The sequence below is a fragment of the Marmota monax genome, unplaced genomic scaffold, assembly GCF_021218885.2.
Source record: "Marmota monax isolate L192 unplaced genomic scaffold, Marmota_monax_Labrador192_F-V1.1 WCK01_AAM20220418_F8-fsc00106, whole genome shotgun sequence".
NCBI lineage: Eukaryota > Metazoa > Chordata > Mammalia > Rodentia > Sciuridae > Marmota > Marmota monax.
The window spans coordinates 7,059,365-7,077,720 of record NW_026695218.1 but is presented as its reverse complement, the minus strand read 5'-3'; the positions used below and the strand labels follow the sequence as shown (position 1 = coordinate 7,077,720).

Below are 18,356 nucleotides of genomic sequence, written 5' to 3'. Positions count from 1 at the left end.
GGTACGTTGGTATTTCCCGCAGGACTTTCCAGGTTGGCATAGCAGCAAGCAAACAGAAGGGAACTGGGACAAAATGACCCTAATTCAGTACAAGTTAGAAAATGGTTACTAATGTCTAGACAATCTCTGACAAGGTACATTGCCCAAGAAAAATGGAAAGCAAAGAGAATAATTTTACATTGTATAAGAATTACTATTTTGTGTTGCCAAGTACACTGTGCTAGGTAACTATTAATGGGTACCGAGGTGGGGCTTTCCCATGGAAGAAGCATTTTTTACATGATATGGAGTCTCAGGGTAAAATAGAGTCTGTTTGGTCATTGCCCATTTAGCATGGCCCATAACACTTTATTTTTTGTCTTTAGGACCCTTTGCAATCTTCAAGTATTCGAAAGAGCATCTGTTTACATGGGTTATGTATATATTAGCATGAAATAAATTTTAAAAAAATTAAAAAATATATTTAGTTTAGAATTACAAAATGGGGGGGCTGGGGCTATACCTCAGTGGTAGAGTGCCTACCATGCACATGTGAGGCACTGAGTTTGATCCTCAGTACCACCAATAAAAAGAATTATAAAATAGGTTTATAATACTACCAAAAGTGTGTTTTAAAATGAAAAATGACTGTTTCTCAAAAAGAAAGGGAGAATAGCATTGTTTAACATTTTTATAGATTTCTTTAATGTATGGTTTAATTGGAGACTATTGGTGTATTAGGCTTCTTCAGAGAAATAGAAACAATAGGATAGTGATATATATACATACCACACACACAAATTGGCTTTATTTTAAGGAATTGGCTTATATGATTATGGAGGCTGGGAGAAGTCCCAACATCTGTAAGCTGAAGACCCAGAAAACAGTATATAGTTTCTGTCTTGAGTTCAAAGACCTGACAATCTTTAGGTAAGATTGTGTAAGTTCCAGTCTGAGTCTGAAGGCAGAAGACCAATGTTTTAGCTTGGAGATGCCAGAACTAATTCTCTTTTGACTTCCTTTTGTTCTTTTTGGTCTTTTACACAATTAGATCAGGTCTACCCACATTGGGGAGGGCAAATGCTTTGTTTAGTCTTCTCATTTAAACACACCCAGAGTAATGTTTAACCAAATATCTGATTACTACCTGATTCACTCATTTTGATAAATAAAATTAACTGTCATAATTATGTTTTTACATGTGCTTTTGCATTTAGTCTGTTGGGATATTTTTTTTTTTTTTTAAATATTTATTTTTTAGTTTTCGGCGGACACAACATCTTTGTTTGTATGTGGTCCTGAGGATCGAACCCGGGCCGCACGCATGCCAGGCGAGCGCGCTACCGCTTGAGCCACATCCCCAGCCTGGGATATTTTGTTTTCGTTTAAGTATATGAAGGAAATCTGACCTGCCATATATGGTTAGAAAAGGGTGGCCATCATTGATTGCCGGGAAGCTTGTCAGTGACCACCAGGGATCCTCAGACCATGCTTTGAGAATGAGCTAGAACGTAGTCATAAACTTAGAAGAAATAGAAGAATCAAGAGCAGATGGGGGAAAACTCATGTGTCTTTTGGAAGAAATGTAGCCTTAGTCATACGTTTAAATATTGAAGGTTGATTTTCTAGTAACTTGAGTATTGAGAATTCTTCCAGTATCTCCAATTTCTTCTAAATTACAGTGAGTACCTATTAAATGTAAGATAGAAAAGGAGAGAGAGGAGTTAAGAGTAAGTCCTGATCAGACTACTCAGGGGCCATTAAATAAAAGGGAATTGTTATGGGTTAAATATTTTGTGTCCCCTTATTGATGTGTTGAAATCCTAATTCCCAGTACCTCAGAATGTGACCTTTTAAGAAGTAAGTTGATTGTAGATGTGCTTATTAAGTTAAGGGGCCACAACGGGGTAGGATAGCCCCTTCATCTAATATCCTGGGATCATTGTAAGAGAATGCCATGAGAAGAGAAAAACACACAGGGAGAGGACAGCCATGTGAAGCTGGAGGCAGAGATTGTAGTTATGCTTCTAGAAGCCAAGGAATGCCAGGGCTTTGCAAATTAAAAAGGAATTCCCCTAGAAGGTTCAGAGAGGCAACACCGTGATTTCAGACTTTTGGCTTTGGAAACAAGAGTAAATTTTTGCTGTTTTAAGTCACCTATTTTTTTTTTTTTTTCATTTTTTATGGTAGCCTTAGGAGACTAATACAGTTTATATTCCTAAATAGATTGATATTCCCTGAGAACATGTGTATCAGTCTATTTTGTGTTACTGTAACAAAATACCTGAGGCTGAGCATTTTATAAACAAAACAAGGTTTATTTACCATACAAAATTGTAGTGGTTCAAGAGCATGGTACTGACATATGCTTAGCTCTGGTTAGGGCCTTATGGTAGATGGCTTCACAGTGGTGGGAATGTGTACAGAAGAGATCAGATAGTCAGAAAGGCCAACAGAGGGTAGGAACCAGTCTTGCTCTCATAACAGCTTGTCATGAGAACTATCTTTTTTTTTTTTTAGAATTTAAACTTTATTTTATTTATTTGTTTTTATGTGGTGCTGAGGATCAAACCCAGTGCCCCCTCTGCACTAGGCAAGTGCTCTATCACTGAACCACAACCCCAGCCCAAGAACTAGCTATTTTTAATAACTTACTTTCATGAGAAGAAACTCACTCTGTGATATTAGCTTTAATCTCTTCTGAGGACAAGTGTCTGTAATGATCTAATTACTTTGCATTAGGACCACCTTTTAAAGGTTCCTCTTAATACCACCACATTGGGTACCAAGTTTCTAACACCTGAACTCTTAGAGGAAAACCATGTGCAAACCATAGTAGAATGTTTATGGTAGAGCACGGTTTAAAAATTGATGCCTTCTTTTTTTCTTGATTTATAGAATATGAACCCTGATGAAACTTAAAGCATTTCAGTTTTGCTTTTATGCCTCTGTTCATTAGAATAGCCAAATATTATTCTACTTTCTCTTTTTCTTCTTTTTTTCCTTCTGATTATTCTGTGCATTATTTATCCTTGATGCCATCATGTGAATTACCTCTCTATTCATTGGAAACTATAGCTCTTGCTACGTTATCTTACTCTCAGTTTTTTTTACTTCAACGTACATTACCCATTTAGTTTGAATGTGTCTCCCAAAGTGCATGTATGAGAATCTTAATCCACAGTGCAATAGTTTTGAGAGGTGGGAATTTCAGGACCTGATTTGGTCAAGAAGGCTTGAGTCTCATGAAAGGATTAAGGTCCATTATCTTGAGGGTAGTTTTGTTGTAAAACCAAAGCAATTTCAGCCCTTTCTCCCCTCCCCCTCCCCTTCCCCCTCCTCCTCCTCCCCCTCCTCCTCCATTTAAATTCTACATAACAGTACAATCCATTTTGATATAATTATAAAAGCATGGAATATATCTTATTCTAAATCAGACCCCAGTACCTCTCTTTCCCCTTGCCTCAGAGGTACTGGGGTCTCCCTTCCCTCTATTGATCTTCTGCCATTTATCCATGGTGATTTTTTTAAAAATTAATTTTTTGTGGATGTACACAATGAGATTCACTCTGGTGTATTCATATACGTACATAGGAAAGTTGTGTCAGGTTTGTTCCTTTTCCTATCCCCTTCATTCCGCTTTGTCTAATCTACTGAATATTGATTCTTTACCCCCATCCCTCTTATTGTGTGTTAGCTTTCAAATATTAGCAAAAACATTTGACCTTTGGTTTTTGGGGACTGGCTTATTTTACTTAGCATATAGTCTCCAGATCCATCCATTTACTGGCAAATGTCATAAAGCCATTCTTCTTTATAGCTGAATAATACTCCATTGTGTGTATAAATACCACATTTTCTTTATCCATTCATCTGTTGAAGGGCATCTATGTTGGCTCTATTGCTTAGCTATTCTGACTTGAGCTGCTTTAAATATCACTGTAGTATGCTAATTTTAAATCTTTTGGATATTAACTGAGGAGTGGCATAGCTGGGTCAAATGGTGGTTCCATTCCAATTTTTTTAAGGAATCTCCACATTACTTTCCAGAGTGGATGCACCTATTTGCAGTCCTACCAGCAATGTATGAATGTACCCTTTTTCTTGCAAACACTTATTGTTGCTTTTATTCTTAATAACTGCCATTCTGATTGGAGTGAGATGAAATCTCAGTGTAGTTTTAATTTGTATTTCTCTAATTGCTAGAGATGTTGAACATTTTTTCATATATTTGTTGACCATTTGTATTTCTTCTTTTGAGAAGTGTCTGTTTAATTCCTTTGCCCATTTATTGATTGGGTGATTTTTTTTTTTGTGTGTGTGTGTGTGTGTTAAGCTTTTTGAGTTCTTTATATACCCTGGAAATTAGCGCTGTATCTGAGGTGCAGGTGGCAAAGATTTTTCTCCCATTCTGTAGGCTCTCTCTTCATGCTCTTGTTTGTTTTCTTTGCTGGGAATAAGCTTTTTAGTTAGATGCCATCCCATTGATTTATATTTGATTTTACCTCTTGCACTTTAGGAGTCTTGTTAAGGAAGTTAGTTCCTGAGCCAATATGCTGGAGTATTGGCCTACATTTTCTTCCAGTGTGTGCAGGATTTCTGATCTATTCATAGGTTTTTTTTATCCAAGTTGAGTTTTGTGCAGGGTGAGATATTCTACTACATATAGATTTCCAGTTTTCTCAGCACCATTTGTTGAAGCTAACACACAATAAGGGGGCCAGGAGTGAAGAATCAATATTTGGTAGATTAGACAAAGGAGAATGAAGGGAGAAGAAGGGGATAGGAAAAGGAATAAATCTGACATAACTTTTCTATGTACATATATGAATATACCACTGTGAATCTCATCATGTATATCCACAAGAAATTAATTTAAAAAAATAACTTTAGGTAAATGGCAGAAAGATCAGTGGATGGAAGGGAACGGGAACAGGTAGTGGGGAAAGGCAACATACACTTTTTTCCAGTGAATGTTTTTGACTCCTTTGTCTAGTAAGAAAAACTGTATTTCTGTGGTCTTATCTCTACGACTTCTGTTTCATTGGTCTTCATGTCTGTTTTTGTGTCAGTATCATGGTGTTTTTGTTACTGCACCTGTGTAGTTAATATAAGTTCTGGTATTGTAATGCCTCTTTTATCACTTTTCTTGCTGAGGATTGCTTTGGCTATTTCAGGCCTTTTATGTTTGTTTTGAATTTTTAATTTAATTTACTTCTAAAATTACGGTTAAGAGCTTTATTATCAAAATTATTACATCGCTTATGAAAGTTCAAATGTTACAGTAAGGTGTAAACACTTCACTTGAGAAAGAAGTGAAACTTCTTCCCTTCAAAGCATCCCCCCGACCCCCACCCCACCTCAAGGTCTTGACAGCACCCTGCCTACTAGAGTGGCTGGCGTCTGTGCACATGCCAGGCAGGGTGAGGACCACCTGCCTGATCACCTCTCCCCTTGGTTAACAGCCAAGGGGAAAATGCAAACCCCAGCCCAAATGGAGGGAGCCTTACATACATTTTATATAATATACAAAGAACCTGGCATCTTAGGCAACATGATGTTCACTTCCAGTGCTCTCCCAGACTGATGGGTCTGTGGGGGAAACAACAAAAAGAAAAGTACTTTGCTGAGGTTTCAGTATTGAAATAAAAAGAAAAATCTCCCCCTATTTGGTCAAATACCTGATTTCAGTCTTGAAGAGTAACCTTTTGTAACAGTCACAAAGAGAGAAGACTGTGCATATGGTTGTAGGGCAGGATGAAAAGAAAGGGCAGCAAAAGGCTGGTTAAAGGAAGGAGAAAACAAATTAGAGGGAAGAAGGAAGACTCACAGTGTTATCTTGTCCAAAAGAAAAGAAGTAAGGTCTGCTGCAGCACCAGGGATACATTTGTCATATACTCAATACCCCTGGTCATAATTGAATACAAAATTAGATAAATAAAAACATACTGGATATTACAGTAAACAAGTGAAAGAAATAAGCTGGAAACCACATGTATGGAGTTCATTCCTTAAATGAAGAAAAAGTCAACAAATAAATAACCTAATTTTATATCTCAAAGCCATAGAAAAAGAAGAACAAATCAACATGAAAAGTAGAAGACAGGAAATAATTAAAATCAGAGCTGAAAATCAATGAAATTGGAACAAAAGAAACAATTGAAAACACAAGTTGGTTCTTTGAAAAAAATAAATAAAATTGACAAACTCTTAGCCACGGTAATGAAGAGAAGGAGAGAGAAAACTCAAATGACTAAAATCCATGATGAAAAAGGAACTATCACGATGGACACTACAGAAGTACAGAAGATAATTAGAAACTATTTTGAAAATTTGTACTTGAATTAAAATAGAAAATCTTGGGGCTGGGGTTGTGGCTCAGGAGTAGAGCACTAGGCTAGCATGTGTGCGGCACTAGGTTCAATTCTTAGCACCACATATAAATAAAATAAAGGTTCATCAACAACTAAAAAGAAATTAAAAAGAAAGTAGAAAATCTTGAAGACAAGACAAATTTCTAAAGACATGACTTACTCAAACTGAATTAGGCTGATATATATACAAGTTAAACAGATCAATTTCAAGCAATGAAATAGAAGATGTCATCAAAAGCCTACCAACCAAGAAAAGCTCAGGACTAGAAGGATTCACCGCTGAGTTCTACAAGACCTTCAAAGAGACTTAAACCAATACTCCTCAAATTATTCCATGGATGATATGTCAAGACCTTTGTAATGTTTTGAACAACTAATAAAAATTATTCCATGAAATAGAAAAAGAGGGAACACTTTCAAACTCATTCTATGAGGCCTATATCATCCTGATTCCAAAACCATACAAAAACATATTAAGGAAAGAAAACTTCTGAGCAATATCTGTGATGAACATAGATACAAAAATTATCAATAAAATTCTGGCAAATAGAATACAAAAACATTTTGAAAAGATAGTGTACCACAATAAAGTGGGGTTCATCCCAGGGATGCAAGGTTGGTTCAACATACGGAAATCAATAATTGTAATTTATCACATCAATAGACTTAAAAATAAGAATCATATGATCATCTCAATAGAGGCAGAAAAATAATTTGACAAAATACAGCACCCCTTCATGAAAAACTGGGGATAATAGGAACATGTCTTAACATTGTACAAACTATCTATGCTAAGCCCCAGGCCAACAGCATTCTAAATGGAGAAAAATTGAAAGCATTTCCTCTAAAAACTGGAACAAGACAGGAATGGTTATGTTAATCAAGGATATTGGTCTGAAGTTTTTTTTTCCTTAGCGTATCTTTGTCTGGTTTTGGTAACAAGGTGATACTGGCTTCACAGAATGAGTTTGGAAGGATTCCCTCCTTTTCTATTTCATGGAAATATTTGAGGAGGATTGGTATTTATTTTTCTTTTAAGGTTTGGTAGAACTCTGCTGAGATCCATCTGGTTTTGAGCTCTTCTTTGTTGGTAGTCTTTTGATGGCTTCTTTATATTTCTTACATCAAATTGATCTGTTTAAATTTTCTGTTCCTCCTAGTTCAATTTGGGTAGGGCATATATGTTTAGGAATTTGTCAATGTTTTAAGATCTTCTGCCTTTAGTACAAGTTTTCAATAATTAGTTTCAGAATAGATAGTAGTGTTGTGGAGATATTCCCTTTTTTATCACGGATTTTTAACAATTTGTGTTTTTTCTTTCATTTGGTTAGCCTTGGTAAGGTACATAAAAATGAACTTTTTTTTTGTCGATTTTTTGAAATGTTTTTTAGATTAGAACTTCATTGACTTTGGCTCTGATTTTAATCATTTCCTGTCTTCTATTGATTTAGGTGTTAGTTTGTTCTTTTTATTCAAGGGCCTGGCGATGTAACATTAGATTGTTTATTTAGTATCTTTTTATTTTTTAGTGAATGCTCAAAGTTGTGTCCCTTCATTTTAGCACTGTGTTCATTGTGTCCTAGAGATTTTGATATGTTGTATCACTATTCTCATTTACCTTTGTGTTAATGTATTTTTTATTTTATCCCTAGTTTCTTCTGTTATCCATTGATCATTCAATAGTGAATTATTTAGTCTCCAGGTTTAATTTCTATTTTTTATCTTATGAATTTCTCATTTCATTCCATTTTGATCTGATAGAATGTAGGGTATTGTCTCTATATATTTTTTGTATTTCCTAAGAGTTTCTTTGTGGCCTATTTTAGAAAATGTTCCATGTGCTACTGAGAAGAAAGTATATTCAGTCATTGATGGATTAAATATTCTATATATGTTGGTTAGGTCTAAATTATTAATTGTACTTTTTAGTTCTGTAGCTTCTTTGTTTAGTTTTTAAAAAAAATATTTATTTTTTAGTTGTAGTTGGACATAGTACCTTTATTTATTTATTTATTTATTTTTTATGTGGTGCTGAGGATAGAACCCAGGGCCTTGTATGTGCTAGGTGAGTGCTCTACCGCTGAGCCACAACCCCAGCCCCTTTGTTTAGTTTTTGTGTGGATGTTCTATCCAGTAATGAGAGAGGTATGTTAAAGTCACCCAGTATTATTGCATTGTGGTCTTTTTAATTCTTGGCATTGAGAGGGGTTTTGATAATTAAAAAAAAAAAAAAGAAAATAAAGATAGTTGATTATGTTAATGACAAAGAGAACACATTGTGGTCTAACACCTTTGAGAGCCTAGAAAAGTTCATTTATTGGATATTCTAAATTTACAAGAGCAAATCTTGTTCATCACTACCTGTCCGTATGCGCTTACAGAAATTTGGCATTTGGTAGGTTCTCTCTGTGTGTGTGCACGTGTGTTTTAATTGAGGTATAATTTATATACAATACCATGCACAGATCTTAAATATTCAGTTTGTTGAATTTCAAGAATTTTATATATGTGTAACCATGTACAGAATACAAATATTCTGTATATGAGTCCTTTGCCAGACATATGTTTTATGAAAAAGTTTTCCCAGTCTGTGGCATGCCTGTTCTTTTTCTTAATGCTGTCATTTACATTACTCCAGAAAACCCCCTCCTGCCCCATTATGGTCAGTCTCCCCTTCATTATGCCCACCAAGTGACCACTTTCTGAAATATATCACTACAGTTTATGTTTGCCTATTCTTGGAAATTGTATAAATAAAATAAGTGAGTGAATAGAAAAAAAAAAAGAGAGGGGTTTTGATTATGTATGCTCCATTATTTGGGGGACAAATATTAAAAATTGTTATTTCCTGTTGTTGTATGATTCCCTAACACAGTTTGAAGTGACTGTTTTTGTCTCTTCTGATTAACTTTGGCTTGAAGTTCACTTTATCTGATATATGGAGAACAGAAACCCCTGCTTGTTTATGAGATTCTTGTGAGTGGTATGTTTTTTCCCATACTTTTACTTTTAGTCTGTGCATGTCTTTGCCTGTGAGGTGAGCCTCTTGGAGAGAGCATATTGTTGGGTCCTGTTTTTTTAATGTAACCTGCCAGCCTATGCTTTTTGATGGATGAGTTTACTCCATTTAAATTATTATTATTTAGAGATGATTTTTATTCCCTGAAGTTTTGATTTATTTCTAATTTAACTTGAATTTGACACTCGTTTGATAGACTGTCCTCCCTCTGCTGGTTTTCACTTTTAATTTTCATTTCTAATTCATGAAATAGTTTAGTGAGTATGTCTTGTAGTGCAGGTTTTCTAGTTGTGAATTCTTTTAGCTTTTGTTTATGGTGGAAGGTTTTTATTTCGTTTTCAATTCTGAAGCTTAATTTTGCTAGGTACAGTATTCTTGGTTGGCATCCATTTTCTTTCAGAGCTTGGTATGTATTATTCTAAGATCTCCTAGCTTTTAGGGTTGGGTTTAGAAATCAGTTGAGATCTGGATTGGTTTAACATATAAATGTGACCATTTCATTTTTCTTGGGCTGCTTTTAAAAATTCTATTGCTATTTGTATGTTTGGCATTTTCATAATAATGTGCCTTGGGGTGGATCTATTGTAATTTTGTATATTTGGAGTGCTGTATGCCTCCTGGATTTGAAGTTCAATTTCCTTCTTAGGGCTGGGAAATTTTTCTGATATTATTTCATTGAAAAGATTGTGCATTCTTACTTTGTATTTCAGAGCCTTCATCTGTCCTTATATATCTTAAATTTGGCCTTTTAATGCTACCCCATATTTCTTGAATATTCCATTCATTGTCTCTTAATATGTTTTCTCTATGTTCAATATCATATGCTTTATCTTTGATGACTGAAAATCTGTGTTCCCAGTGGTCTAGTCTATTGGTGATGTTTTCCATTGAATTTTTAATTTGGGTTATTGAGTCCTTCATTTTGAGGATTTATGATTGATTCGTTTTCAGAATCTCTATCTTCTTGTTGAAGTGTTCTTTCACTTGTGTATTTTCTCTCTGATTTCACTCCTTACATCATCATTTACTTGTAGAACAGTTGCACTATGAACTTTCTAAATTCCTTCTCTGATATTCCTCCACTGTGGTGTCATGGAGTCTCTTGTTGAGACCTTTGGGTTGTTTGAGATGGTTTGTTCTCTTGCTTTTTCATATTGTTTGTGTGCCTACTCATCTAACAGTGTGGTTCTGAAGTAGCAGAATTTCTACCCTATCAACTTGTAGTGTCCGTGCAGGTTACAGTACCTCACAAATTAGGAGGAGAAAAATAATTGCAACAATCAAAGCAAACAATTTATAGCATTGAACTAAATACTTATTCCTACTATGACATCTAATTGATACAATAAACAGAAATGGTTGGATCAGCAATTACCATCAGTAAAAGCAGTAAGTAATCATGTATTATATTGGCATTAAATCAAACAATAGGAGTCACCTATGGCATCCATGCAGTAATCATCACAGCAGCATTAATGGTGGGGACAGGTGATATATAAGCCAATTAGTGCTACAAGATGTTAACAGTAGAGTTAATGGACTGTAGCTCTGGCTCAGTGGCAGAGCACTTGCCTACCACGTGTGAGGCACTGGGTTCGATCCTTAGCACCACATACAGAAAAATAAGCAAATAAAATAAAGGCATGCTGTCCATTAAAACTACCAAAACAAAAAAGTAAAAAAAAAAAAAAAAAAAAAAAAAAAACAGAGTTAATTAAGAGGAAAGAAAATGATCCAGGTGGGTAGAAAAGAGTTTACAATTTCAAAAGGTGAACAGAGAGAATGCAGAAGAGATTTAGGATATGATAGTTATGAGGGAGAAGAAGAAAAAATAGAAGTAAAAAATTAAAGGGAGAATGCAAGAGAGCAATAGAATTTGGCTGTTAGTAAAAAATAAAGAAGTGAAAGAAGAAAAGAAACAAGAGAAACTGACAAATGAAAAACATATAAAACTAAACCAAAGTGTACTAATAAAAACCCCTTATCCTCAAAAGACAAGGCAAGGAAAAATAACTACATTAAAAAAAGCTACAGATGAGAAAAAGGAAACATGTATATGCATAAATGTTCATGAATCATTCAGTTCATACACACACACACACACACACACACACACGGCGAGAGAGAGAGAGAGAGAGAGAGAGAGAGAGAGAGAGAGAGAGAGAGAAAGAAAGAAAGAAAATAAATAAAAAGAGATTTTTTTTTTTTGGTGGTAAGGGGGAACCAGAGATGGAATTCAGGGGCACTCCACCACTAAGCGACATCCCCAGCCCTGTTTTGTATTTTATTTAGAAACAAAGTCTCACTGAATTGCTTCATGCCTTCCTTTTACTGAGCTTGACATTGAATTAGTGGTCTTCCTGCCTTAACTTCCCTAACTGCTAGGATTATAGGTGTGCAACACTGCTCTGGGCTAAAAAGAGATCCTTGATGAAAATTATGAAATAATTTCCACTGAGCTGGTCAAAATTGTCAGTGGGAATATATGTTCACTGTCTGTGCCCAACTGTCTTTCTTTCTGTTTTTTTCTGGAGGTATGTACTAAGCATAAAATAGGGGCTTTGGATTGTTAAATCCTTCCTTTTTTTGTGTTGCTCACAGAGTTGCAGCTGGAGTTGAAAAATTCTCAGCTTTCCTTCTTGGCAGTATGAGATAGGGTGGGATGGGAAGTACTGCCAGTTGGAGTTTTGTCTACACTGATCAGTTTGATGCACTCCCAGGGTGGGGCTGCTACAGAGTTCTCTGAGAGGAGTTCTCATAGGTGGAATTCCTAAAGGTAGGACTTAGGTTTAGTCAGGTCTCAGGGGCTTTGCAGGGTGGTGACTGCTCTGATAGATAGGTCAGTGCACCTCTAGGGCTCATCAGTTGCCAACCTACAGTGGGAGACTGTACCTCAGTAGTCTCCCCAGGGTTTCACTCGTGGGGTGTGAGAGCCTCTCATTTGCCTGCTTGATTGCCCCTGGACCCTTCTTTTCCAGGCTTCCGGTCTTAGTCCCCAAATGTAATCAGAACCTCAACCCCTTCAGGTGATTCTGTGAGCCTGTAGACTCAAGGGATTAAGGGAGCCAGCTCTCCTTTTCCTCTCTCTTGTGTTGTTCTGGGTACAGTACTCTCTGTGCCTGTTTTACTTTTTTCTGTTAGGCACAGTATGTCTCAGGGCAGGTGCCTGCCAGGACCATGTTTGGACGGAGCTTAGAAATCCTGGTTTTTGTAGCCTCCCTGCAGAGTTTGTGTCACCACGGCTCCTGCCTTAGTGCTTCGTGGACTGTTGGGATGCATGAGACATCCTACATGGAATTGTGTACTAAACATTATAGCCTCTGGTTTAGCCTAAGACAGGCTGCCCTTGAAATCCCAGGTTTTTGTGCACTACAATCGTCCATTGTAGTTTTCAGCTTTTTCTCTCCCTCTGAGCTGTGGCAGCAAGGAGCAGTATTGCTGCCACAAATGCTATCATCTTGGCTCTAATGTTGCCTATTTCTCTGTTTAATATACAAAAGGTTCTGTCTGTAAGGCTCTCTGACTGTCTGGTATTGAGATTTAGTGAAATCCCTCTTTTTTTTTTTTTATTTTAATTTTTTATTGTGGGTTGTTCAAAACATTACAAATTTCTTGACATATCATATTCCACACTTTGATTCTAGTGGGTTATGAACTCCCACCTTCACCCCATACACAGATTGCAGATTCACATCAGTTACACATCCATTGATTTACAAATTGCCATACTAGTGTCTGTTGTGCTCCGCTGCCTTTCCCATCATCCACCCTCCCCCCTCCCCACCTCTCCCCTCCCCTCCCCTCCTCTCTCTCTACCCCCTCCACTGTATAACCCTGAGGGTCTCCTTCCATTACCGTGCAATTTCCCTTCTCTCTCCCTTTCCCTCCCACCTCTCATCCCTGTTAAATGTTAATCTTCTTCTCCTGTTCTTCGTCCCTACTCTGTTCTTAGTTACTTTCCTTATATCAAAGAAGACATTTGGCATTTGTTTTTTAGGGATTGGCTAGCTTCACTTAGCATAATCTGCTCTAATGCCATCCATTTCCCTGTAAATTCTATGATTTTGTCATTTTTTAATGCAGAGTAATACTCCATTGTGTATAAATGCCACATTTTTTTTATCCATTCGTCTATTGAAGGGCATCTAGGTTGGTTCCACAGTCTTGCTATTGTGAACTGTGCTGCTATGAACATCGATGTAGCAGTGTCCCTGTAGCATGCTCTTTTTAGGTCTTTAGGGAATAGACCAAGAAGGGGAATAGCTGGGTCAAATGGTGGCTCCATTCCCAGCTTTCCAAGAAATCTCCATACTGCTTTCCAAATTGGCTGCACCAATCTGCAGTCCCACCAGCAATGTACAAGTGTACCCTTTTCCCCACATCCTCGCCAGCACTTGTTGTTGTTTGACTTCATAATGGCTGCCAATCTTACTGGAGTGAGATGGTATCTTAGGGTGGTTTTGATTTGCATTTCTCTGACAGCTAGAGATGTTGAGCATTTTTTCATGTACTTGTTGATTGACTGTATGTCCTCCTCTGAGAAGTGTCTGTTCAGGTCCTTGGCCCATTTGTTGATTGGGTTGTTTGTTCTCTTATTGTCTAATTTTTTGAGTTCTTTGTATACTCTGGATATTAGGGCTCTATCTGAAGTGTGAGGAGTAAAGATTTGTTCCCAGGATGTAGGCTCCCTATTTACCTCTCTTATTGTTTCTTTTGCTGAGAAAAAACTTCTTAGTTTGAGTAAGTCCCATTTGTTGATTCTAGTTATTAACTTTTGTGCTATGGGTGTCCTATTGAGGAATTTGGAGCCCGACCCCACCGACTGTAGATCGTAGCCAACTTTTTCTTCTATCAGACGGCGCGTCTCTGATTTGATATCAAGTTCCTTGATCCATTTTGAATTCACTTTTGTGCATGGCGAGAGAAAGGGATTCAGTTTCATTTTGTTGCATATGGATTTCCAGTTTTCCCAGCACCATTTGTTGAAGATGCTATCCTTCCTCCATTGCATGCTTTTAGCCCCTTTATCAAATATAAGATAGTTGTAGTTTTGTGGATTGGTTTCTGTGTCCTCTATTCTGTACCATTGGTCCACACGCCTGTTTTGGTACCAGTACCATGCTGTTTTTGTTACTATTGCTCTGTAGTATAGTTTGAAGTCTGGTATCGCTATACCGCCTGATTCACACTTCTTGCTTAGCATTGTTTTTGCTATTCTGGGTCTTTTATTTTTCCATATGAATTTCATGATTGCTTTCTCTATTTCTACAAGAAATGCCATTGGGATTTTGATTGGCATTGCATTAAACCTATAGAGAACTTTTGGTAATATCGCCATTTTGATGATGTTAGTTCTGCCTATCCATGAACAGGGTATATTTTTCCATCTTCTAAGATCTTCTTCTATTTCTCTCTTTAGGGTTCTGTAGTTTTCATTGTATAAGTCTTTCACCTCTTTTGTTAGGTTGATTCCCAAGTATTTTATTTTTTTTGAAGATATTTTGAATGGAGTGGTTGTCCTCATTTCCATTTCAGAGGATTTGTCGCTGATATACAGGAATGCCTTTGATTTATGCGTGTTGATTTTAAATCCTGCCACTTTGCTGAATTCATTTATTAGCTCTAATAGTTTCTTTGTAGAGCCTTTTGGGTCTGCTAGATATAGAATCATATCATCTGCAAATAGTGATAATTTAATTTCTTCTTTTCCTATTTTTATGCCTTTAATTTCTTTCGTCTGTCTAATTGCTCTGGCCAGTGTTTCGAGAACTATGTTGAAGAGAAGTGGAGAGAGAGGGCATCCCTGTCTTGTTCCAGATTTTAGAGGGAATGCCTTCAGTTTTTCTCCATTCAGAATAATGCTAGCCTGAGGCTTAGCATAGATTGCTTTTACAATATTGAGGTATGTTCCTGTTATCCCTAGTTTTTCTAGAGTTTTGAACATAAAGGGATGCTGTACTTTGTCAAATGCTTTTTCCGCATCTATCGAGATGATCATATGGTTCTTATTTTTAAGTCTATTGATGTGGTGAATAACATTTATTGATTTCCGTATATTGAACCAGCCTTGCATCCCAGGGATGAATCCTACTTGATCATGGTGTACAATTTTTTTGATATGTTTTTGTATCCGATTCGCCAGAATTTTATTGAGGATTTTTGCATCTAGGTTCATTAGAGATATTGGTCTGTAGTTTTCTTTCTTTGAAGTGTCTTTGTCTGGTTTAGGTATCAGGGTGATGTTGGCCTCATAGAATGAATTTGGAAGTTCTCCCTCCTTTTCTATTTCCTGAAGTAGCTTGAAAAGTATTGGTATTAGTTCTTCTTTAAAGGTTTTGTAAAATTCTGCTGTATACCCATCGGGACCTGGGCTTTTCTTAGTTGGTAGTCTTTTGATGGTTTCTTCTATCTCCTCAATTGATATTGGTCTGTTTAGGTTTTCTATATCCTCCTGACTCAATCTGGGCAGATCATATGACTTAAGAAATTTATCTATGCCTTCACTATCTTCTAATTTATTGGAGTATAAGGATTCAAAATAGTTTTTGATTATCTTCTGTATTTCTGAAGTGTCTGTTGTGATATTGCCTTTTTCATCCCGTATGCTAGTAATTTGAGTTCTCTCTCTTCTTCTCTTCACTAGCATCGCTAAGGGTCTGTCGATTTTGTTTATTTTTTCAAAGAACCAACTTTTAGTTTTGTCAATTTTTTCAATTGTTTCTTTTGTTTCGATTTCATTAATTTCAGCTCTGATTTTAATTATTTCTTGCCTTCTACTTCTTTTGCTGTTGTTTTGCTCTTCTTTTTCAAGGATTTTGAGATGAAGTATGAGATCATTTATTTGTTGGTTTTTTCTTTTTTTAAGGAATGAACTCCAAGCAATGAATTTTCCTCTTAGAACTGCTTTCAATGTGTCCCATAGATTCCGATATGTTGTGTCTGTGTTTTCATTTATCTCTAAGAATTTTTTAATTTCCTCCTTGATGTCTTCTATAACCCATTGATCATTCAGTAACCTATTGTTCATTCTCCAATTGATGTATGCTTTTTCCTTCCTTCTTTTATCGTTGATTTTCAGTTTCATTCCATTATGATCAGATAAGATGCATGGTAATATCTCTACTCCTTTATATTGTCTAAGAGTTGCCCTGTGACATAATATATGATCTATTTTTGAGAAGGATCCATGTGCTGCTGAGAAAAAAGTGTAACTGCTTGATGTTGGGTGGTATACTCTATATATGTCAATTAGGTCTAGGTTATTAATAGTGTTATTGAGTTCTATAGTTTCCTTATTCAACTTTTGTTTGGAAGATCTGTCCAGTGGCGAGAGAGGTGTGTTGAAGTCTCCCATGATTATGGTGTGGTGGTCTATTAGACTCTTGAACTTGAGAAGAGTTTGTTTGACGAACATAGCTGCACCATTGTTTGGGGCATAAATATTTATGATTGTTATGTCTTGTTGGTGTATGGTTCCCTTAAGCAGTATGTAGTGTCCCTCTTTATCTCTTTTGATTAACTTTGGCTTGAAATCTATTTTATTTGATATGAGTATGGACACGCCTGCTTGTTTCCGAAGTCCATATGAGTGATATGATTTTTCCCAACCTTTCACCTTCAGCCTATGTATGTCTTTTCCTATCAAATGCGTCTCCTGTAGGCAGCATATTGTTGGGTCTTGTTTTGTGATCCATTCTACTAGCCTGTGTCTCTTAATTGGTGAGTTTAAGCCATTAACATTTAGGGTTATTATTGAGATATGGGTTGTTCTTCCAGCCATATTTGTTTATTTCTGTTACTAAACATTGTTTGTTTTCCTCTTTGATTGTTTTCCCCCCCCCCCTTTACTGTCCTACCTCCCACTGTTGGTTTTCATTGTTATTTTCCATTTCCTCTTCCTGTAATACTTTGGCTAGGATGTTTTGAAGAGATGGTTTTCTAGCTGCGAATTCTTTAAACTTTTGTTTATCGTGGAAGGTTTTAATTTCATTCTCCATCCTGAAGCTTAATTTCGCTGGATACACAATTCTTGGTTGGAACCCATTATCTTTCAGTGTTTGAAATATGTTATTCCAGGATCTTCTAGCTTTCAGAGTCTGTGTTGAAAGATCAGCTGTTATCCTGATTGGCTTGCCCCTAAATGTAATCTGCTTCCTTTCTCTTGTAGCTTTTAAAATTCTCTCCTTATTCTGTATGTTGGGCATCTTCATTATAATGTGTCTAGGTGTGGATCTCTTATGATTTTGCACATTCGGCGTCCTGTAGGCTTCTAGGATTTGGGATTCTGTCTCATTCTTCAAGTCTGGGAAGTTTTCTTGTATTATTTCATTGAATAGACTGCTCATTCCTTTGGTTTGGAGCTCTGTACCTTCCTGTATCCCAATGACTCTTAAGTTTGGTCTCTTAATGTTATCCCATATTTCTTGGATGTTCTGCTCATGGTTTCTTAACAGTCTTGCTGAGCTGTCTATGTTCTTTTCCAGTTGAAATACTTTGTCTTCATTGTCTGATGTTCTATCTTCTAAGTGTTCTACTCTGTTGGTAGTATTCTCCATTGAGTTTTTAAGTTGGTTTATTGCTTCCTGCATTTCTAGGATTTCTCATTGCTTGTTTTTTATAACCTCTATCTCCCTGTATAGTTGATCCTTTGCTTCCTGGATTTGTTTGCGTAATTCGTTGTCGAAGTGATCTTTCATTGTCTGATTTTGCTGTTTAATGTCTTCCTTGATACTCCAGATCATCTGAAGCATGTATATCCTGAATTCTTTATCTGACATTCCATCTGCTGCAGCTGTTACCTCTTCTAAAGTTGCGTTGACCTGCATTGCTTGTGGTCCTTTCTTTCCTTGTCTTTTCATACTGCTTGCGTATCTTTCCTGCAGGTGCGGGCGGCGGCTCTGCTCTCTCCTTATTCCAATTGGGGTGTCGTGGCTACCACGCCGGCAGGTCACTGGGCCTGTTCTGGGAGCTGGTGGCGGCTCTGT

The 18,356-nt window shown here is 36.7% G+C and overlaps 1 protein-coding gene across 6 annotated transcripts in view; it reads left to right on the top strand.

The window, feature by feature from the left end:
• Alms1 (ALMS1 centrosome and basal body associated protein) overlaps positions 1-18,356 on the top strand; it is a 218,155-nt gene that overhangs the window by 32,333 nt on the left and 167,466 nt on the right. The window lies entirely within an intron of this gene.